At 41.1% G+C, this 19,489-nt stretch overlaps 1 protein-coding gene across 1 annotated transcript in view; it reads right to left on the bottom strand.

The window, feature by feature from the left end:
• The window catches only part of Usf3 (upstream transcription factor family member 3), a 49,271-nt gene extending 41,313 nt beyond the window's left edge, over window positions 1-7,958 (bottom strand). The window contains exon 1 of the mRNA XM_057764019.1: window positions 7,718-7,958. The gene's annotated coding sequence lies outside the window, so the exon portion shown is untranslated. The remainder of the gene's footprint in view (window positions 1-7,717) is intronic.
• Between the last annotated feature and the right edge of the window lie 11,531 nt (window positions 7,959-19,489).

The raw sequence follows: 19,489 nt of genomic DNA, 5'->3' as shown, positions 1-19,489 counted from the left end.
TCTTTTATGTTTGTTTTCTTCCATAAAAGGTTCCTGATTTTTTTCTGGCTAAAACCATTATATTGTATGTTACATTATATTATATTATATGATATTATATTATATATACTATAGGTGTATATATAGTATATATACAAAGCTTCCTTTCAACTTTCATCTTGCTCTACATCTGCAGACAGGCAAAGCTCTAATTAGACCATTTAAAACAAATGAAGAAGCTTAATTGGAACATACTGCCTCACACTGTAAGACATAAATGGCTTCATTCAAAGCCTCTATTTTATCAACTAACCTGGCTTTAATCTCAAAACAAAAAAATAAATTCAGATCGCTTTACCAAGTGATGTCATCTTTATCCCATTTACTTTCCCTGTTCATTACCATGTTAGTTAGGGCCCTTTTTACATGTCTGGCTCTCAACCGTCTTCTTGCTCTTCATGGGTTTTATACCCATCCCAACATTCCACTGATCCTTCCTTCTAATTCACCAAACTCCATCATGTTTCTCATGCTCCAGAATTTACAGCAGCATCAGCCCCTATACACAGAGTTCCATATCCATGAATCCAACAATTCTTGAACCAAAAGTATTGGAAGAAATTTTTAGCTATACTGAATATACATACTGATTTTCACCCTTGTTATTTTTTTCTAAAGTAAAATACAATACTGGCCTGTATTGTAATATTTGGGACACTGAGGCAGGAACATAAAAAGTGCAAGGATAGTCCTAACATAGCAAGATCATGTCCACAAAATAAACCTCAAGAGAAATCACAGTATTAGTAGATATAGCCATGCACTGCATAATGATGGTTAGTTACATCCACATATTCAACAGTGGCTCCTAACACTGGAATGGAGCTGAAGATTTCTATTACCTCTTATTTTACTATGTTTGCACATGTTTATACATATAAGCACCACCATGTTATGATTGTCTATAATACTCATGACAATAATGTGGTAGATAGGTTTACAGCCTGGGAGAACAGAGCACAGCATGAGACTTACACATTTGGTCTTGTAAGAGTACACCATATGATGTCCACATAATAATAAAATTACCTTCATATACTCCTCAGACTGCATACCATCTTCATAATATATCTTTTTACAGCATTTAATTTATATAAAATGTTATAAATAATCTACAAATAATTTTAAGTATATAGGAGGATGTGCATAGGTTATGCAAACTTGAAAACACTATGCCATTGTGCATGAGACTTTGAAGATTTATTTAATTTCTTTAATCATGTGCATCTGTGGGGCAGGGTATGTACACCTGAGTGCAGGTGCTTCAGAAGACCTGAGGTGCCAGATTCCTAGAAATGGAGCTAAATATGGTTGTGATACACTGCACATGGGTGCTGGGAACCAAACTGGAGTCCACTGAAAGAACAATGTATACTCTTAACCACTGAGCCATCTGTCTAGCTCCCTAAATGATACTTAAATTTCTGTACCTGTGAAGGAACCCTAGAACAAATTCTACCTGAATACCAAAGAATAACTGACTCATGTCCAACCGCATCACATCTAAACTCTGGGTCCTGGCTCTCGGTCTCACCTACCCACATCTATCAGGTCCAACACAGAGGAGCAAGGGTGAATAGCTGATCCAGACATTTATTCTCCATCCTAACCAACTCAGATTTGCTCTTCCTGTTCTCCTTAATGGTAAGCTCATTTTTCCCTAAGTTCATGCTTTTCTCTCACTGAAATGACCTTTTTATCTTTTGTGGCTTGTCCAACTCCTACCAATCCTTCAAAATCCAAGGTAAGTCTGTTGTCCATGACAAAGTTTCCTAGTATTTCTAGCTAACACCAACCCTCTTCCTGTACTCTGGACTCTACAACTCTACTTGGTAACATCTTGGTTACTTGGTAACCTCTTACATCATTTCTTTTTTCTCTTTTTGATAATTTACTCTCCTTACCCTATTGGTGCTTTTCCATTCGAACATTTCCTTACTCATTTTTCTCCATTTGAAAGGCTTTGATGATTTCTTTTCCGGGCCTATCTCCTTTTCTCTGAGCTCCAGGCTTCTTGAAGAACTAACTCACACTTGCTCCCCTCTCCTCTTATTTTCATTTACTCTTCAGCTAGTGCTGACTTTCATTCCAAAAACTGCTTACAGCAAGTTCATCAAAGGCTCAACACTGCCAAGCACAGCCCATGTGTAAAATACCTGCAGCTCAAGCTGTCTGGTGGCATATCCTGTGCCTCCTTTGAAGAGCTTCTCCACTCCACTCTAGAACTCAGGAGGACTTCAAACATAGGCTGCCATCAGAAGTGTGGCACAGCACTAACAGCTAAGACTCCCTGCACGAGAAGGAACGCTGGCTGGGGCTGACTTAGCCCTGTGAGCATTTCCTAACCTTCCCAATCCATAAAGCTCTATTTTCTTACGTTAGTCCAAGTTAAATTCTGTTACTAATAATTAAAGAGGAATTAGTCCTGAATGTGGAGCAGAAATAGAAGTGTACCTCTCTTAGTCGTACCATCTTTTATTCTTTTCTCCCCATTCTCTGTGGCTTCTGCTGTTTATGAAATGGCAGCAGCTAATGTGAGAACTCTTTCACTAGGGATGGGAGGTAAAGCTGTCTAGAGCTCCAATCATCCACACAACAGGCAAAAGAGAACAATGAGTCTTTCCTAGATGATGATGGTGATGATGATGATGATTAATAATACCATAACTATTATAATATCACAGGTTAATTTGGCAAACAAATGCTGCAACGATACCCTTAATTATCTGATGTTCCCTAGGCCTCCCCAAATTTTCTTATAAGCTGAGCTCAGTATTTACTATTTCAGTATTCGCTTTAGCACCTACAGTGTTGCGCAAATGTAAGTACTCAATAAATACTTGATGAACTGAATTAAAAACACAGTATTAGCACATTAATAGGAGCAACTTATCATGCCCTACTGATCTAATTAAAAGATCTGGCCTTCTGAAATAGCAAAATTGTACCCACATGGAAAATTTAATGAGAAAAAGAAAAATTATCCAATTGAACAATTAACAGTTTTCCTATTAGCAAGAGTTTCACAAATATTTTATGGATAATAAGCTCAGAGAAAAATGCTCAAGGTGTATGTACATATGGAAGACTATACCTTTAAGGGGTCTTTATGAAAAATCTATAACTGAAGTTAAGACAATATGTAGTAGCAAAGTCAATTAATGTCAAATCAATCTTTTTTGTTTTGTTTTTCAAGACAGGGTTTCTTTGTGTGGCCTTGGCTGTTCCAGGACTAGCTCTGTAGACCAGGCTAGCCTCAAACTCTGAGATCTGCCTGACACTATATCCCAAATGCTGGATTAAAGGCATAGGCTACCAATGTCCAGAATCAACTAAATTTTTGTTAAAGATGTGTGTTTATACCCTTTGTATATAATAAAATACAGCAGTCAAATTTAACACACTTTTTAAAAATTTGTGTGTGTGTATGTAAATGACAAATTCATTCCTAGAGGGCACAGTTCCTATGGTTGCAATGTTCTAGCTCTGCCATATTGCACCTAGGAATACAATGCAGATAATGCCCTTGAACATAGAGGCCCTGAAAACTAGCAGTCAAATAAACAGATTACTTGTGGCAATTTGTTAAGTCCTAACACAGAAATAAACGCAAGTGGACTGGGGACACAAAAAAGAAAATAATCAACCTGCTGAAAAAAATTGGAAAATATAAGGGAAAAAAAAACCTGAAAGCAGGACATGGTGGAACACAACCATAATCCCAGCACTTGGAGTCAGAGGCAGGTAGATCTCAAGTACTTGAGACCAGCCTGGTCTACATAGGTAGTTCTGGGATAGCCAAGGCTACTTAAGATACACTGCCTTAAAAAAACAAAATGAAACAAAAACCAACCACTGACAACAACAAACCTTTGCATCCATACATGCCAGCAGTAACTGAATACCAGGAAAGACACCGCTAAGAGACAGCAGGAATGTCTCAAAACCATGGCTATAATGAGTCCAAGAGTGTCCTAAGCCACAAAAACAAAATGCCCCGTGCCATTGAATTGTAAAAGAAAGAAACAAGAATATACGTTAAATACACCTACACTATCAGTACAAAGGGAGTCTTGTAAACAACATGTAGTTTGAAAGTTCAAAGAGAGTTTATCATAAAAACAGGCCAAGATGTGGGAGCCATCTTTCCTAGATAAGTGTAGCTAGCACCCCTCATTAAAGACACCTCTCTTTACAGCAATGGAGTCTCTCTCTTTCTCTCTCTCTCTCTCTCTCTCTCTCTCTCTCTCACACACACACACACACAACAAAACACAAAACTGGACACAATGCAGAGAACAACAGATCAGAGGGAGCAAGCTCCAGCAGATACATCTACATCACAGCTCCTGCATTTGGTCCAGGGAACACTGTGGAAAAGGGGTGGGAAAGACTGTAAAACCCAGAAGACCAAGAAGTCTGCTGTGATATGTATGGTCTCTCCTGGAAATGGCTGCGTAAGCAAGCTCAGAACAATGGCAACATCAGTGGAATGGAGAAAAGTTCATCATGTTCCCATCCCTACAGGAAGAACTACAGGCTGCTGGGAGAAGAAGAATTAGCCTTATCCAGAGATGAAGCCACTTACTGGTTATTCAATGCAGAGTGATCAGACTTAAAACTATATAAACACCACCAACAAAAACACACAGAAGGTTGTATTTATATATACTGTGCACACACACACTTATATACACAACATATGTATGTAACAAGCAATAATAAAGAAAAAGAGGCTATCAACTTGAGATAGAGGACATGGGAGGGGTTTGAGGGAAGGTAGCTGGGAAGGGCTAGAGGGAGGAAAAGGAGAGGAAAAAGTGATAAAATTCTATTTCAGTTAAAAATAATAGCTAAGTGGTGGTGATGCACATCTTTAATCCCAGCACCTGGGAGGCAGAGGCAGGTGATTCTCTGTAAATTTGAGACCGTGTGGTCTACAGAGTGGTTTCAGGACACCCAGGGCAACACAGTGAAACCCTATCTCAAAAACAAAACAAAACAAAAAACACAACCAAACCAAACCAAACAAACCAACATTGAAAGAAATAAACAAAAATTAGGGTAGTCTCTCTGAAGACACTTCATAAAATGTATAATTAAAATTTTTAAATTTTTGTTGTTAGCCAGGCAGGCACCTTTAGTCCCAGCTCTGGGGAGGCAGAGGCAGGTAGATCTCAGAATTCAAGGCCAGTCTGGTCCACAGAGCCAGTTCCAGGACAGGCAGAGCCACACAGAGAAACCCTGTCTTGTAAAACAAAACAAAAAATTTGTTGTTTGCTTGGTAAAATGGCTTAGCAAGTACCTGCTGCCAAACCTGGCAATCTGAGTCCAGTCCCACACAGCAGAAAAAAGAAGTGACTCTCAAGTTATCCTCTGAACCACATACATACACATACATATATACATACATACATACATACTGTGGCAAAAACAAGCCTCTCTCACACACATGTAGGCACATTCTTTCTCTCTCCCACCCACCCTCCCTCCCTCCCTCCCTCCCTCCCTCCCTCCCTCCCTCCCTCCCTCCCTCCCTCCGTGTCTCTCTCAATAAATGTAATGACACACTAAAACTTCTGTTGGTGCCAAGTACGAAGGCACAGTAATCCCAACACCTGGGGATAAAGGCACAAGGACTGGTGCAAATTCAAGGTCAGCCTAGGAGCAAAAGGAGATCCTGTACCAACTATACCAACACACACATATATGTGCATGTATATACCAAAGATTACATTATTTAAGAGGTCTGTCACACAATTACTTAGACTCTATGCTGATAGGTAAGGGAATTACAAGTAGGGATTCATATCCTGAGAAACACCCATGTTAGCAACAGCAGGATCTAAATTGCATTATCTGTAGGAGTTAGGGGGTCCAAAGGTTCACACGGAAGGCTTTAAGGCAACAGTTGAATACACAACTGATGGTTTGCCATGGAAAGCCCTGGAATACAAGCACAACAGTCTGGAAATTGTACCAAGCTTAAGGTAATTTTCAGCCCTGGATGCTGAGCAGAATTGCCTGGAGAGTGTTAAGAAGTATACCCACAGCCTACCTCCCTCCAGGTCAAAGGTAACGGCTGTGAATTGAAACAGGGTGATTATAACAAACAGTCCAGTTTAGGAAGCACTGAGCTTGACCACAGGAAGGAACGATGTGAGATAACATTAAGGCCTGGGTTTAAAGGCTGTGGTTCTGAACTTGCTACCTGTGGAAACTTCTCTTCCAACCCGAGTTAAATAGTGTTTCCTTAGTGTTTCCTGCACAACCAGCTCACTGTAAAATCTGTGACTTTTTTTTTTAACTTCTGTGATGTTCCACAGAACACTAAGCTACAAAATAACTATTCTAAGTGGCCTTTACCACAAGGCAAGGAAATGTCCTACGTTTCACCCATGCCCAAACTTCACAAAACTACTTTTAAGTACACAGAGAATCTAAGTCATAGTATTTAGACTAGGTGCTCAACCTTTTGACATTGTGACACAACCTTGTCATTTACACAGTCACCCTAGGGAGCCACACGATCAGATTAAAAACAAAACAAAACAAACAAAAACAAAAAATCTAAGGTATTGAATAAGTTTTCAACTTTGTGTTGGGCCACATTAATGGTTATTCTGGGTTACACAGGCCTTTTGGTGAGACATGCTTGACACAGCTTTTGTTTACAACACTTGGTTTCAGAAAGTGAAATGATTACAATGTATCTTACTTATTTTGCAACAAATACTTTCAGTGTACTTCCCAAACAAATGGAAACACCGTATCTACACAGCAAATTAAGAGTCCTGGGGAAAGGAAAATGTCACTAGGGTGACTGTGGAGAGGGCAGAGATCGCAAAAAGCAAGGCAGGCTGGCCATGAGGAAAAGGTGCTGCAAAGTCCACTCACCATAGCTTCCTTAAGCAATCTGCCCACAGCTACCCGTAAAGTTAGCCAGAACTGTCCTGCATGCTAGCCAGAACTGTCCTGCATGTTACTTTACTCTATTTAGTGGGTAAAATGTTACTCGAACATTCGTTGGGATTTGGCAGTTAGTTTTATGTGATCTCTTATCTGCAGATGAGGTCAATAAAGAAAAAAAAAAAAGCCATGAGAGAACGCAATAGTCAAAGCGTCAGATCTCAGCAAGAGCCCAGAAAACTCATGCTTGTTCAGGAAATAGGAAATCAGAGGAGCTAGCCATTCGCTTGGACCAGGGCTGTTCAGAAGCAAAAAGATGAGCTTCTAAAAAGAAAACGCCAACCTAACTCTCCGACACAGGGGTGAAAGTTACAAAAGCAAGCAGCACGAGTTTGACGAGTGGGTCAGAAGGAAAGTCAGAAGACCAGGAAAGAGATGGAAGAGATGGCAAAAGGTGAAGGAGGCGGGCAAAGGCCACCTGGAGAGGACCTGGCAGCCCAGTTCTTTATGCACCCAAGACAGCATGGGGCCTCTGTCCGCTGGTGAGAACCGGGCCTGGCACCGAGGGTGCGGGCAGGCCAAGGTGAAGAAGGCGCTCACCCCGGGTCAGGTGGGCACTCTGGGGTCCCCGGGAGCCAGAGGCACTCAGCTTAGCCCTCACCTCCCGCGGCTTGGAGGGGGTGGGTGGAGCTGAGCCCGGGGCCGCCCCCCGGAGCCGCCCCCGCAGCCGGGGCCCAGGCTGTCAGCGCCCCCTCCCGCGGCCACTCACCCGCCGGGGACGCGCTCCGGGCCGCAGTGGCGGCGACCCCCGCCTGGGTCATGATCCCAGGAGCGGAAGGCAGCGGTGTCTGGCCGTCCAGGCGAGCCTCTGGGTCGGCAGCCGCCGCCTGCTTCTGCGGGGCTGGGGGAGCGCGGGCCCGGGCCCTCCTCTCCCCCCGCCCCCGCCGCCTCTCCTCGCGGCCACCGCCGCCGCAGCGAGCCCGAGCCCTCGAGGCCGGAGACCCGGCGGCAGCACGGCCTCAACTTTCCCAGCCCCCCTCCCCCCGCCCCTCCCGCCCCTCCCGCGGCCGCCGCTCCGCACGCGCACAGCCTAGCATGGATGCGCCGCGCGCCCGCCCCAGCCGACCGGCCTGCCAATCCAGTGCTGGGGAGGCTGCCGTCCCAGCCAATCGGCAGCCGGAATGCCGCTGCGCTCGGCTAGAGGGCGGGAGGAGGCGGAGGGAAAAGCTAGGAGGGAACAGGCCTCAGGCGGCCCAATGAACACGGCCGGGGGGCGGAGGTGTGCAAGTTGGGTTGAAAGAACAGGAAATATTCTTAAAGGTAGAGTGACGGGCAGAAAGGAAAGCCAGTAGGTGAATGAGAAAGAGGTAGGCCTGGTTCCTTAAAGGGGAAGCTTTGAGAAGCTAGAAGCGATGTTTTAAGAAACTTCCTTGCTTCCTGTTCTATACTGAGCTTTGGAATATGTCAGTGTGAGCTTACAAGTGGAAAAAGTGAAGAGGAGGAGGCACCCGAGGCTTTCGGAGATAGACGGGTCCCTTTAGCCTGTGGAGGATCAAGAAGGCGGGAAACGGTGGTGAATTCAGTTCTCTCCGGACTTCCCTTTTGGTGCAAGATCCTTTCAGCCCCAAGGCTGCCGGAATTTGTACTGCAGACTCGCAGACGTCCTTTATTTGCCAGAAAGCATGAAGGCCATTTTCAGAAATGACCGGGAGCCTCAGCTAAGGGAGGGAGTGTGTCTTTGGGAGATGGGGATTGCCTAAACTTAAGTTACTAGACACTTGTATCTAGAACCCGAGACCTCTTTCTTCTGAGCTGCGTTTGGAGCTCTTGAACCGTAGTCCCTAACTATCTTTTTCTAGTTTTGCTTCATTTCACAGGCCAGTCGGGTTGAGACAGGTGTCGGGTCCTCCACCTAGTGGTGGTGAAAGATTCATGAGCTCTTCACAAGATAGTCACATCTATGGCAAATACATAATGGAAGGAGACCTTGCTTTGTGAAAAAGGTAAATAACAAGTCCATTTTACTTTTACTACGCGTTTTGAAAATCTGTAATGAAATAGACCTTTAACGTTGCTTCAAAACCGGTGCTAATAAGCAGTCTGAATTTTGTTTTTTCACTTCCTTGTGACATCTAGGCCAGGGCAGTGAGTTTTAATTAGCTTTTGAATGGATTTGTCATTCCCAAGTTCAAGCAGCAGAGACCTTGTGACTCAGAGTCATAAGAGTAATACTAATAACACATCCATGAAACTGTAATGCTAATATATGTCCAGCTACATGATTTCCATCTTAGTAAGAATGTAAGGTTTAATGGGTGACAAATATCAAATCCAGGGTACACATAACTTCCTGAGCTACAATACATTCATTCTTAGTTAAAATCAAATGTCTTGTTTTTTTGTTGTTTGAGATAGGATCCCACTGTGTAGACTAGGCTGTCTTTGAACTCAGAGATCCAGCTACCTCTGCATCTTGAATATGAGTGCTGGAATTAAAAGGGTGCACCACTACATCCAGATGCAAAACAAAAGTTTTGATGATTCAGAAAACAAGATTTAAGAATTTTTAACTATTATTAATGCCATTCAGACATAATTTAAAAATAGAAAGTCAACCATTTACTGATAAAGGTCAGAATATCAACTTTTAATTTTAATCCTCATTTTCTAATTGAAGTCCAAATTCTAAACTGTTGAGTTGGTGAAGTGACTACTAGTAAAGGCACCACCTGCCGACAAGCCTGATGATCCGAGTTTAAGCTTCAGAATCTCCGCATGGCGGAAGGAGAGAACAGATTCCAAGTTGTCCTCTAACCAACTTCCATATATGGACTGTGCATGTGTGCACAAACACATATATAAATAAAATAGTTCAAATTTCAACTACAGATTTTTTTGATTAATTTTAGCCAACATTATTTAGCATGCAAGACTGAGAGGATGCCACATGAGGATGGCTGGTATGTGCTGAGTGTCTAGATTGCTAATAACATGCAGTAGTCATGTGGAACTGGCGTGTCGACAGGTCCAGTCCTTCACTGAACCTGGCTTTCACCCACTTACTTGAGGACCCTTTATGGTACAGAAAGATTAGCATGGTATATAATGGCTTGTTTGCTCCCTCAGATTCATATGGGTTCAAGAATGAACTTGAGCAGCAGCTCTGGCAGCTCAGATGTTCCCAAGGGTCAACCCCACCTACTACCTCCTTGCTCTGCCCAGAAATCATTAAATTTCTCTTTCCAGTGCTCCGCTGTTTGCCACTTGCACACATCCTGTTACCAGGACCACTGAGTCTTGACCTGCGGCCATGCATGTGTAATCATAGTCCAATTGCTGCACAGAATTGCATAGCTAGGTTTCATTTTATGGCTTTTGTTTGTAATCACTCATTAAACTTGATGTGGCTGTCTTGCTTTAGAGGCCTATCTTTTGCCTTCTGAATATAGTACATATGACTATTTTCGTGTTTTTTGGAAGAAATACCCAAGCTTTTCCAAGAGGCTGTAATTTTTAATTTGCATTCCCAACAGTATATGAAGGGTCCAGATAGTACACACCACGACTGAGCTGCGGTCGTTTCATAGCTTTTGAGACAGTATCACTAGACATTTCAGGACACAACTAAACTGGTGAACCTGCTACCTTAGCCTCCTTGGTGTTGGGATTACAGGCATTACAGATGTGCACCACTTTTTCTAACAACTAGTGGTGCTGAGCATATTCCCGTATCATTGTTTTTAGTGCGTTTTTTCAGACATTAGAGTTCATTTTAATGTCTGGAAGCATCTCAGATTTATGGAAGTTCTTTACATGATGGACTAATGTTTTCAACAATTGTGCAGCTTCGGTTTTGCATTTTATAAGAATTGCTTGTTTACTAACCTGTTTCATCCATATAACCATACTCTTGCCATCTTACTTATGAGGAAAGTCAGGGTCTGAGAAAGCAACCATTGTCTGTGTCCACACCTAGGTGGCCATACTAAAACAGCAAAGGCCACAATAGAGATGCCAACTCAATAGGCATTCCCCCATTGCAGTCCATCTTGATTTATTATGAATCTCAGTCTAATTATACCATTGCTGTGTCTGTTCTCCAAAAATAAAGAGGTGAGATCTGAATGTTATCCTGTTAAGTTCTTGATGCAATTGAAACAGAAGCCTTTTCATTTAGAAACCCTTTGTGCTTTCTGAATTTGATCTTGAAATAACCTTATAAGTCTTATGTTGGTCTCTCTCCCATTCACACACAATGTATGGGTGTGAATTTCTAATTAAAAGCAAACCCACTACCCTGTTCTGTCCCCTTCAGCTTTTCCTCAGTCTCAAGGTGTGCACCACACTACCTGTTGGGCTGTCTTGTATAAATGTCTTTAAAAGCACAGCAATGCCCTGCATTGGTACTTTCCTTTAATTCCAGTACTTGGGAAGGATGCAGGTGAATCGGAGTTCAAAGCCAGAAAATACTGTCATTTAAATCCATCTTACACGGGCGGTGGTGGCGCAAGCCTTTAATCCCAGCACTCGGGAGGCAGAGGCAGGCGGATCTCTGTGAGTTCGAGGCCAGCCTGGTCTAGAAGAGCTAGTTCCAGGACAGGAACCAAAAAGCTACGGAGAAACCCTGTCTCGAAAATCCAAAAAAACAAACAAACAAACAAATATTTTTGGCCGGGTGGTGGCGGCGCACGCCTTTAATCCCAGCACTTGGGAGGCAGAGGCAGGCGGATCTCTGTGAGTTCGAGACCAGCCTGGTCTACAAGAGCTAGTTCCAGGACAGGCTCCAAAACCACAGAGAAACCCTGTCTCGAAAAAAACCAAAAAAAAAAAAAAAAAAAAAAATCCATCTTACAGATTATTTCTGGATCATGCCTGTGGTGCCATACATTAAAAAACACCTTTAATACCAGCAGAGGCACAGGTGTGTGAGTTCAAGACCATTCTGATTTACAAAATGAGTTCTGGGACAGGTAGGGCTAGGAGAGAAACCCTGACTCAAAAAAACCAGAACTTTATACAAGGTCATATAGACTCTTGTCTTCTATATCCAAAGAACATTTTAACAATTTATTCTCTTATAAGAAATGTATGTGCATTGCCATCCAGGTATCAGATTCTCTAGAACTAGATTTACAGTTGTGAGCTGCCATGTGGGTGCTGGGAATTGAACCTGGGTCCTCTGGAAGAGCAGGCAGTGCCTAAACCAGTCTTCTCGCCACCTCATTTTTAAGTGTCTGTGTGCTCCTGGAGTTCTGCCACAACCTCTACACTGGCTCTTTCCTTCTGATGACTTTTTTCAGTTATCCAGGTTAGTATTGCTCAGCTGTGAGTAGCTAGGACTAGAGGATTGAGCACCCTTTTTATTTGTTTATTGTATATTGTGAAGACACCATTTTCCCTATGTGATTGTTGAGATGGTCTTTCATGTGCCTTGACAAAGAGATTGACTATGCAAGTACAGATATATTTATATACTCAGCTCTGTAGCACTGCCTGGTTTATGTTGACAATGACACCACTAACTTTACTCAACTTTGTAAGATGTGAACTTGAAGTAGTGAAATCTTCCAAAACACAGTACCAGCATTTTGTTCAATCATTATCACTTGCAAATTAAAACTGATTTTACTTTCCAAATGGCATGCTTAAAGCTTTTAATCATTGGTCTATGACATAGTATACAAGTGCTGAAGCAGCTTTCACCTTCTTGCCAATCTTACATATTAAAAGACAGACAAGATCTCATGAATAAGCATAGTAGCTGCAGACTCTAACAGCTTTTCAGGCTGTCTTTTTAATTCCTGTATCATTCAAAAGTCCCATCATGATAGTTAGCAGAGTCAATGTTGCTCTCCGGATGTACCTATGAGGGAGGGAAGACTTACCCAGAATGTGATACTACCTATGAGGCAGGGTCCCTAGTTGCGCGCAGGGGGGGGGGGGGACAGAAGAAATTAAAAGGGAAAGCAAGTAGAGCATCAGCCTCAGACCCCTACAGTTATACTTTCCCCATCATGATGCACTGTAGACTGAAATCTTTCCAATTTTTGAGGAAAAAAAACCAAAAAACCCTTGTCTGTCAGGAGTAACTTAATACAGAAAACTGGTAATGGAATAGGGCTACTGTGAAAACACACCCACAGTATTTAGGCTTTTTGTTGTGTTGGAAGAATGGGAATTTGAGTTGAGGGCTAAAACTCCAGAATGCAGTAGAGTTTAACTGGAAATTCAGGTGACCATGGAGAAGGAACTGGTACTCTTTCCAGAATACTTTCGAAACCATTCATAATACATTCTAGTAGAGAAATCTGGCTGCAATCTCATGCCCAGAGAACTTCATGAGGCACAATTCAAAGCTATAGGCTATATGCTTGATAGTGGAACTTTCAAGATGGAACAGAATTCAGGCTGTGGTACAGGTATTGCTCACGGCTCTTGCTGTAATGTATAGTCAGGGAGCAGAAAGACATGAAAAATAACAAGTTGAAAGTGCCACACAGGGCAAAGTCAAACATCTATAATTGTTAAGAGAGTAGTGCCATTAAGAGAAAACTTCAGGCCCTTCTCCTGAACAAGAAGTGCTGTGTGCAAGAGCTCATCCAGCAAAGGGTCCATTTTTCAAAACTACAAATTCATCTTAAGGAAAAGACCTGGGAATCTGTCTAGAAAGTTTTCTCAGCATCAGTAGAGACCAATACAACTGTGAGACAAGAGCATCCGTATCTTGAGCTGTCAGCAGAGCCTGGCATCAGCATCTAAGTGGAGCTAACTTATAATTTAGGTGAAGATTTGTCATAGAAGCTTATGACAGTTCCATAAGGCCACTGAGGATAAGCAAAGTGTGGCAGGGTCAGATTCCTGAAATGAAGCTAGGAAGCTAGGAAAAATGAAGCATGAAGCCAGGAAAGTCAAGTCTAAAACCCAAGGATGTTAGAGATGCCAGGAAACAGAGTATTTGCTAATGAAAGCTGAAAAGATGGAAACAGACCAAGAGAAGAGGTTAGGTGTGCTCTAGTGAGACCTCCTTCATACATTAAGATAGAGCATGATGAATTGCACAAATTCATTTTCAATTCCTGGGACAGATTCTACATCATGTATCCTCTTCCATATATTGCCGATTAACTTTGCAGTGCTTTAAGGATTTTCATGCTTTTATTCATAACAACCTATAATTTCCTTGACCTTACTCTTGGCATTATAAAGAACGCCTCATAAAATAATTCAGGCAATCCTTCTAAGCTTTGAGTATGTAAAGCTGGTCTATATTTTAATATGTAAATATTAAAAATAATATATTTAATATATTCGTGTGTGTCCGTGGTGTTCGTGTGTGAAAGTCAAACAATACTCCGTGGAGTCAGTTGTTTCCAGATCTGGGCTCCTCTGGGGGTTGAACTCAGGTTGTAAGGCTTAAGAGCAAGCACCATTACCAAATGAGCCATCTTGTGACATTTCATTTTCACAAAACTTAAGCCACAACCCAAATGACCCTTTTTTATTTACACTATTGATCACTTTTCTTTAGGTCCAGTTTATTTCCTTGATATGATTTTACTTCCATATTAAAAGATGTCTGCTATACTTTCCTTGATTTAACTTCATGCTTGACACTAACCCCCATCCCACTTCTCAAGATATCGACTAATAAACTAGACTCAAGTATTTTGTATCAACATTCACCACCACATATTATACTTTAAGCACTATCTGTAACTGTACCCTAAAGTTTTTCTGTTAAATATAAATTTCTTGTGATTTATTAAAAAATATGTTACTTAGACTGCACATAATTCACAAGTATGTAGAAACTTGAAAAATGTGTTATCTGGGATCATGTAAATTTTTCTCAGGGGGAAAAAAAAAGGCCAGAGGCTGGGAAGAGAAGAGATGGCTCAACAGTTAAGAGCATTTACTCTTCTTGGAGAGGATTCAGGTCCAGTTCCTAGTACCCACATCAAACACTTTAGAACCACCTGTAATCTATCAAAAGTAACGTTAAAAAGGCAGAGGCAGAATTAGCAATTTTGAGGGTAGCCTAGGGGTGCCGTTTACAGATCAGTCTGACCCTAACATTGCAAGGCACTCAGTTCATTCCCTGGTACTGAAAAAGGAGAAATTCTTACTAGTGCTAGGTATCCCTAGGCCAGGGCCACACCCACTTTTCACAGTTTCAGTCACTGCCAGATCCCTTCTGGGTATATCCCATGACCAAATTCCATGACCTAAGTCAGTGTGCTACCATCACATTACAAAGTCACCACCAAGAAGTGATGGTAATTCAGTAATCATGCTTTAAATTTGGCCTAAGCTACACATTCATAAGCTGAGACCTTATGAACAGTACAGAAGGTGGGTTGGCTACTAGGTGGAATGTAGAAAGTTATACTTGTAGGACTTACCAGTGTTAAAAAAAATTAAGTCATTCTTGGGGTCAACTGTCATCTATTGAAAGTTATTTGTGATTGGACAACAAAATAATTATGATAGCTGGAAAGATCAGTAGTTAAGAGCATTACCATTATTATAGGAAACTGAGGTTTGAAGAAATAAAGAAAAATAAGCCACGTAAAAATGGAAAATTCACAGAGAGTCTGGATTCTTTGTATTATTGTGTTTTCTTTAAAATTTTTGACTGTAAAGGAGCTAAATGCAGAGAGACATTTCATTATATGGGCTGCCAAGCTAAACCAGAATATAAGGGTATTATGATTTCAGAATATGGGTCTAAGGATATGATGCTTTGGAGAGGGTCTTCTTTTGTTTTCACAGAGGATGAGACTCTGTGGATTGCGTCTATCCCGATATGGTATGATAGACCACGCCCTCCTGAAAGGTTGCTGTGAACACCTTCAGAAAATTACTTCATTCAACTGCCGACTGAGATGACCCTGACACACAGGTTACACCATGAAAGATCTGAATACAGCGCCCCCATTCAGCAAGAAGCAGTTTGGAGAGAAAAAACTGCGCCCATATTCCCAAATATTATTTATAAATATTCTTTTACATTTAAAGGGGGATATGATATAGATATGAATAATTTGCATTGGTGTGGATTTGAAGGTCAATTTTGTTATATGTATATGCATATTTCTAATCTTGATTAAGGTATTGTGATTGTATAGTTCATTAAAAAATGTAATGTATATAGGTTGTTAATGGATAATCATCGATAATTGTCAAGCTTTTAGTCATGTTAGATTTTCTAGATGTGCATAGATATATTTCAGCTAGATAGGCATTCTTCATATCTTTCAAAGACTGCAGAATATGGCATTTAAATGTTTTAATAATTTAGGGCTTTTCATGACAATGAGACACGTCTGCTTCTGGCAGCACCAGATACTTTAAGAGGAAGATGGGCATTGAAGAGGCTCCTTATGGAGTTTGATAGCCATTTGGGCAAGAAACTGCTCTTGCCTGGACTGATGCATAAACTGGACACAAAGAACCCGCAGAGAGAGGACTGCTGAACTTGCCTAAAGGTGAGATGGTCTTTCGGGGTTCCTGATTCATGAAAGAGTCTATGAGACATTCTGCAGGACACAGCAAAAAGTGACTGAACTGTCTTTGGAATTTTCCTGCTTCATGGAAATGTCTGCTGAAAACTATGGGCCTGTAGGCCGAAGATGGATGCCCCAACGGTACAAAAGAACTTTGGGTGACTGTCTAGGCAGCAAGATGTCTCTGTCATTTCTAGAGTTTGAAGTTTCTTTTTTCTTGTTTACTTAGGTAATATTGTATCCTTCTGGAGTCTTTGATGGAGTTGAAGAATGGTTAGTTATAGTTATAGTTTTCCTTAGTTATGATAAAAGATAAAATAGATATAAATATTGTAACTGTAATTCTTGCTTGATAACTGTTTTGTTATATGTAATTTTACTATGTTAAAGTTAAAGTCTTTCTTTTTTGTTTAAACAGAAAAAGGGGAAATGATGGAGATGGGTCTTGTATTAATCTGTTGCTTTCATTGATTAATTAATAAAGAAACTGCCTAGGTCCATTTATAGGCCAGCCCTTAGGTGGGTGGAGTAAACAGACAGAATGCTGGGAGAAAGAAGCCGAGTGAGGAGTCGCCATGATTCTCCCACTCCAGACAGACGCAGGTTAAGATCCTCCCTGGTAAGCCAGCTCGTGGGGCTACACAGAATATTAGAAATGGGTTAGATCAATATGTAAGAGCTAGCCAATAAGAGGCTGGAACTAATGGGCCAGGCAGTGATTAAAAGAATACAGTTTCCGTGTAATTATTTGGGGGCATAAGCTAGCCATGCGGGCGGCTGGGTGCCGGGGACGCAGCCCCGCCGCTCTTATTACAACACATATGGAACTGGATCCTCCTTATGACCTCATACGTGCTTGAGGAACAAACATGCACACACACAAGAGATGATACTGTGATTAGAATTTCTCCCTCAAATGGGGTCTATGTAACCCAATTTGGGATTAAGTTCAAACTCTTACTGCTTCAGTCTCTTCTCCTGATCCAAGAGGTAAAACACTGGGAGTCAGTCCTAATGAGTCTGGTCCCTACTAAATAACAAAATCCCACCAGATTTGAGCTAGTCTGCTACTTTTAAATTGTAGCCTGATTAAAGATAAAAATGGAATAAGCTACACCAGTCTAGAGAAACAAATTAGGTTTGATACAATCATAACCACAAAACATAGCTTCGATGCCTAAGTTCTGAATATTTTTCACTTTTCAATTATCAGCCTTTTAAATCTTATTAAAGCGTGTTTATATTGGATGCAATGTTAAAAAGTCAGTGTAAAGAATATTTCTCTCCATATTGCTTTATAACATTAAAGCAAACTCAAGATTGATGAGAACTTTTGTTCACTTTTGCAAAGGAAACCTTCAGCCAGCCAAGTTGATAGAAATAGGATCAAGAATTCAAATCGAGCCTCAGCTACATAGCAAGTTCAAGGTGAAACCTTGTCTCACAAACAGCTGTTTCCAAGGGTCCTTCACTTGTAATATGTTCTACTTACAACAGAACATTATAGGCCTAGAAAGATAGTGCAACAATTAGGAGTACTTGGCAATCACCCACAGGCACGAATCTTAGCACTCTGGAGGCAGAAGCAGGTGGATCTCTGTGAATTAAAGGCCAGTCTGGTCTACAAAGAGTTCCAGGATGGCCAGGGCTACAGAGAAACCTTAGCATTTTTTAAACTTACCTTTAGAGGCCATAGCCCTTACCTCATTGACCATTACTGTAGTGCAGAGCTTAAAAGGCAAGTGTTTATTAATAAACTCATAGAAATCATTTAAGGGAGACACAAGGAGAACCTGATAGTTTTCCTTAGTATAGACTGCTCAGATCTTTAGAAATAACTCCTGATGTTGCCAATGTTTCTCAGAGGAGCTAAATAGGCTCTAGAAGTTTGGTTGACAGAAACAAATTCTTTCAATCAGTATCTTGTTGTAAAGTTATAGCTATTTAACATGTTTAATTCATACTTAACTCATATCCTTGACTTGGTGAGGACAGTGAGTTCCTAACTGAAAGTATAAACAATTCCAAAATATTCTATCCAATAGTAACTCTTCCCAAATGTTAGATTTAAGTTTTCATCACAATACAACATACAAAGACCATAATTTTTAAAAAACCAACATTAGGCTTTGTTAAGTGGCAAGTGTCTCATATTAAATTTATGTTCCAAATGACTCCTAGCTCAGACTTAGTTTGAGGCTAGGCAGTCCACTCACATGAGAAACAGAGGCCTAAAAGCCATGTGAGATAAACTAGCTCCTCTGACCATTATCAGGCCTTCAAGAAAATTCAGGCCTTGATGATACTTGATGGTATTAAGATCTTATACCAGAACCAACTGGAGAAATCACACATTGCTTGATCGGGAAATTATGGGATCCAACAAATCTGTTGATTGAAACCGCTAAATTTTGGAGTGATGTGGTATCTAAGATGCAAAGATCATCCAATGTTTCTTGTGGAATAAGCCAAGTGCTAATTCTGACCATCTTGACTAGAAATATAAAATATTTGTTATATATATATAAAATTTAGAAGTATTAAACATGTTAATCAAATTAAAACACTTTTGATTAAAAAAAAAATCCCTAAACTCACCCATACACCACCAAGATGAACAGGAAGAAGTAAAGGGAAGGCAGTGCCCACAGCAAGTTTCATAATCTTGAATGCAAAGAGGAAAGGGGCACAAATACATACACTAGGGTGGGATGGTATGTACAGGAATGGGACAGACATGAAGCTGAGGTGTGGAACAGTGGAACTGCCCCACATTCTTTTGTTTCTGATAGTTTCCAGGCTGAAAATTCCCTCTCAGACAAGACTTAAAAAAGAGGGTCAGGGCCTCAGTTGGACACCCACCCCCCATAGCTGTTGTAGGCAGACTTGTTGGTCTGGGGCTTCTGTAGGTGGAGCTGGTCTGGCTACATTGCCATGTGTTGGTCAGTTTTTTATCAAGGTCTGAATTAGCATGCCCTGATTATACCTGGACTATTTTAATGAGTTTTAAATTGGGTCTTAAAAATATAAACAGT

Source organism: Chionomys nivalis, chromosome 3, assembly GCF_950005125.1.
Source record: "Chionomys nivalis chromosome 3, mChiNiv1.1, whole genome shotgun sequence".
Lineage (NCBI taxonomy): Eukaryota > Metazoa > Chordata > Mammalia > Rodentia > Cricetidae > Chionomys > Chionomys nivalis.
Note: the sequence above shows the minus strand (reverse complement) of the source record. Positions and strands in the feature narration are given on the sequence as shown.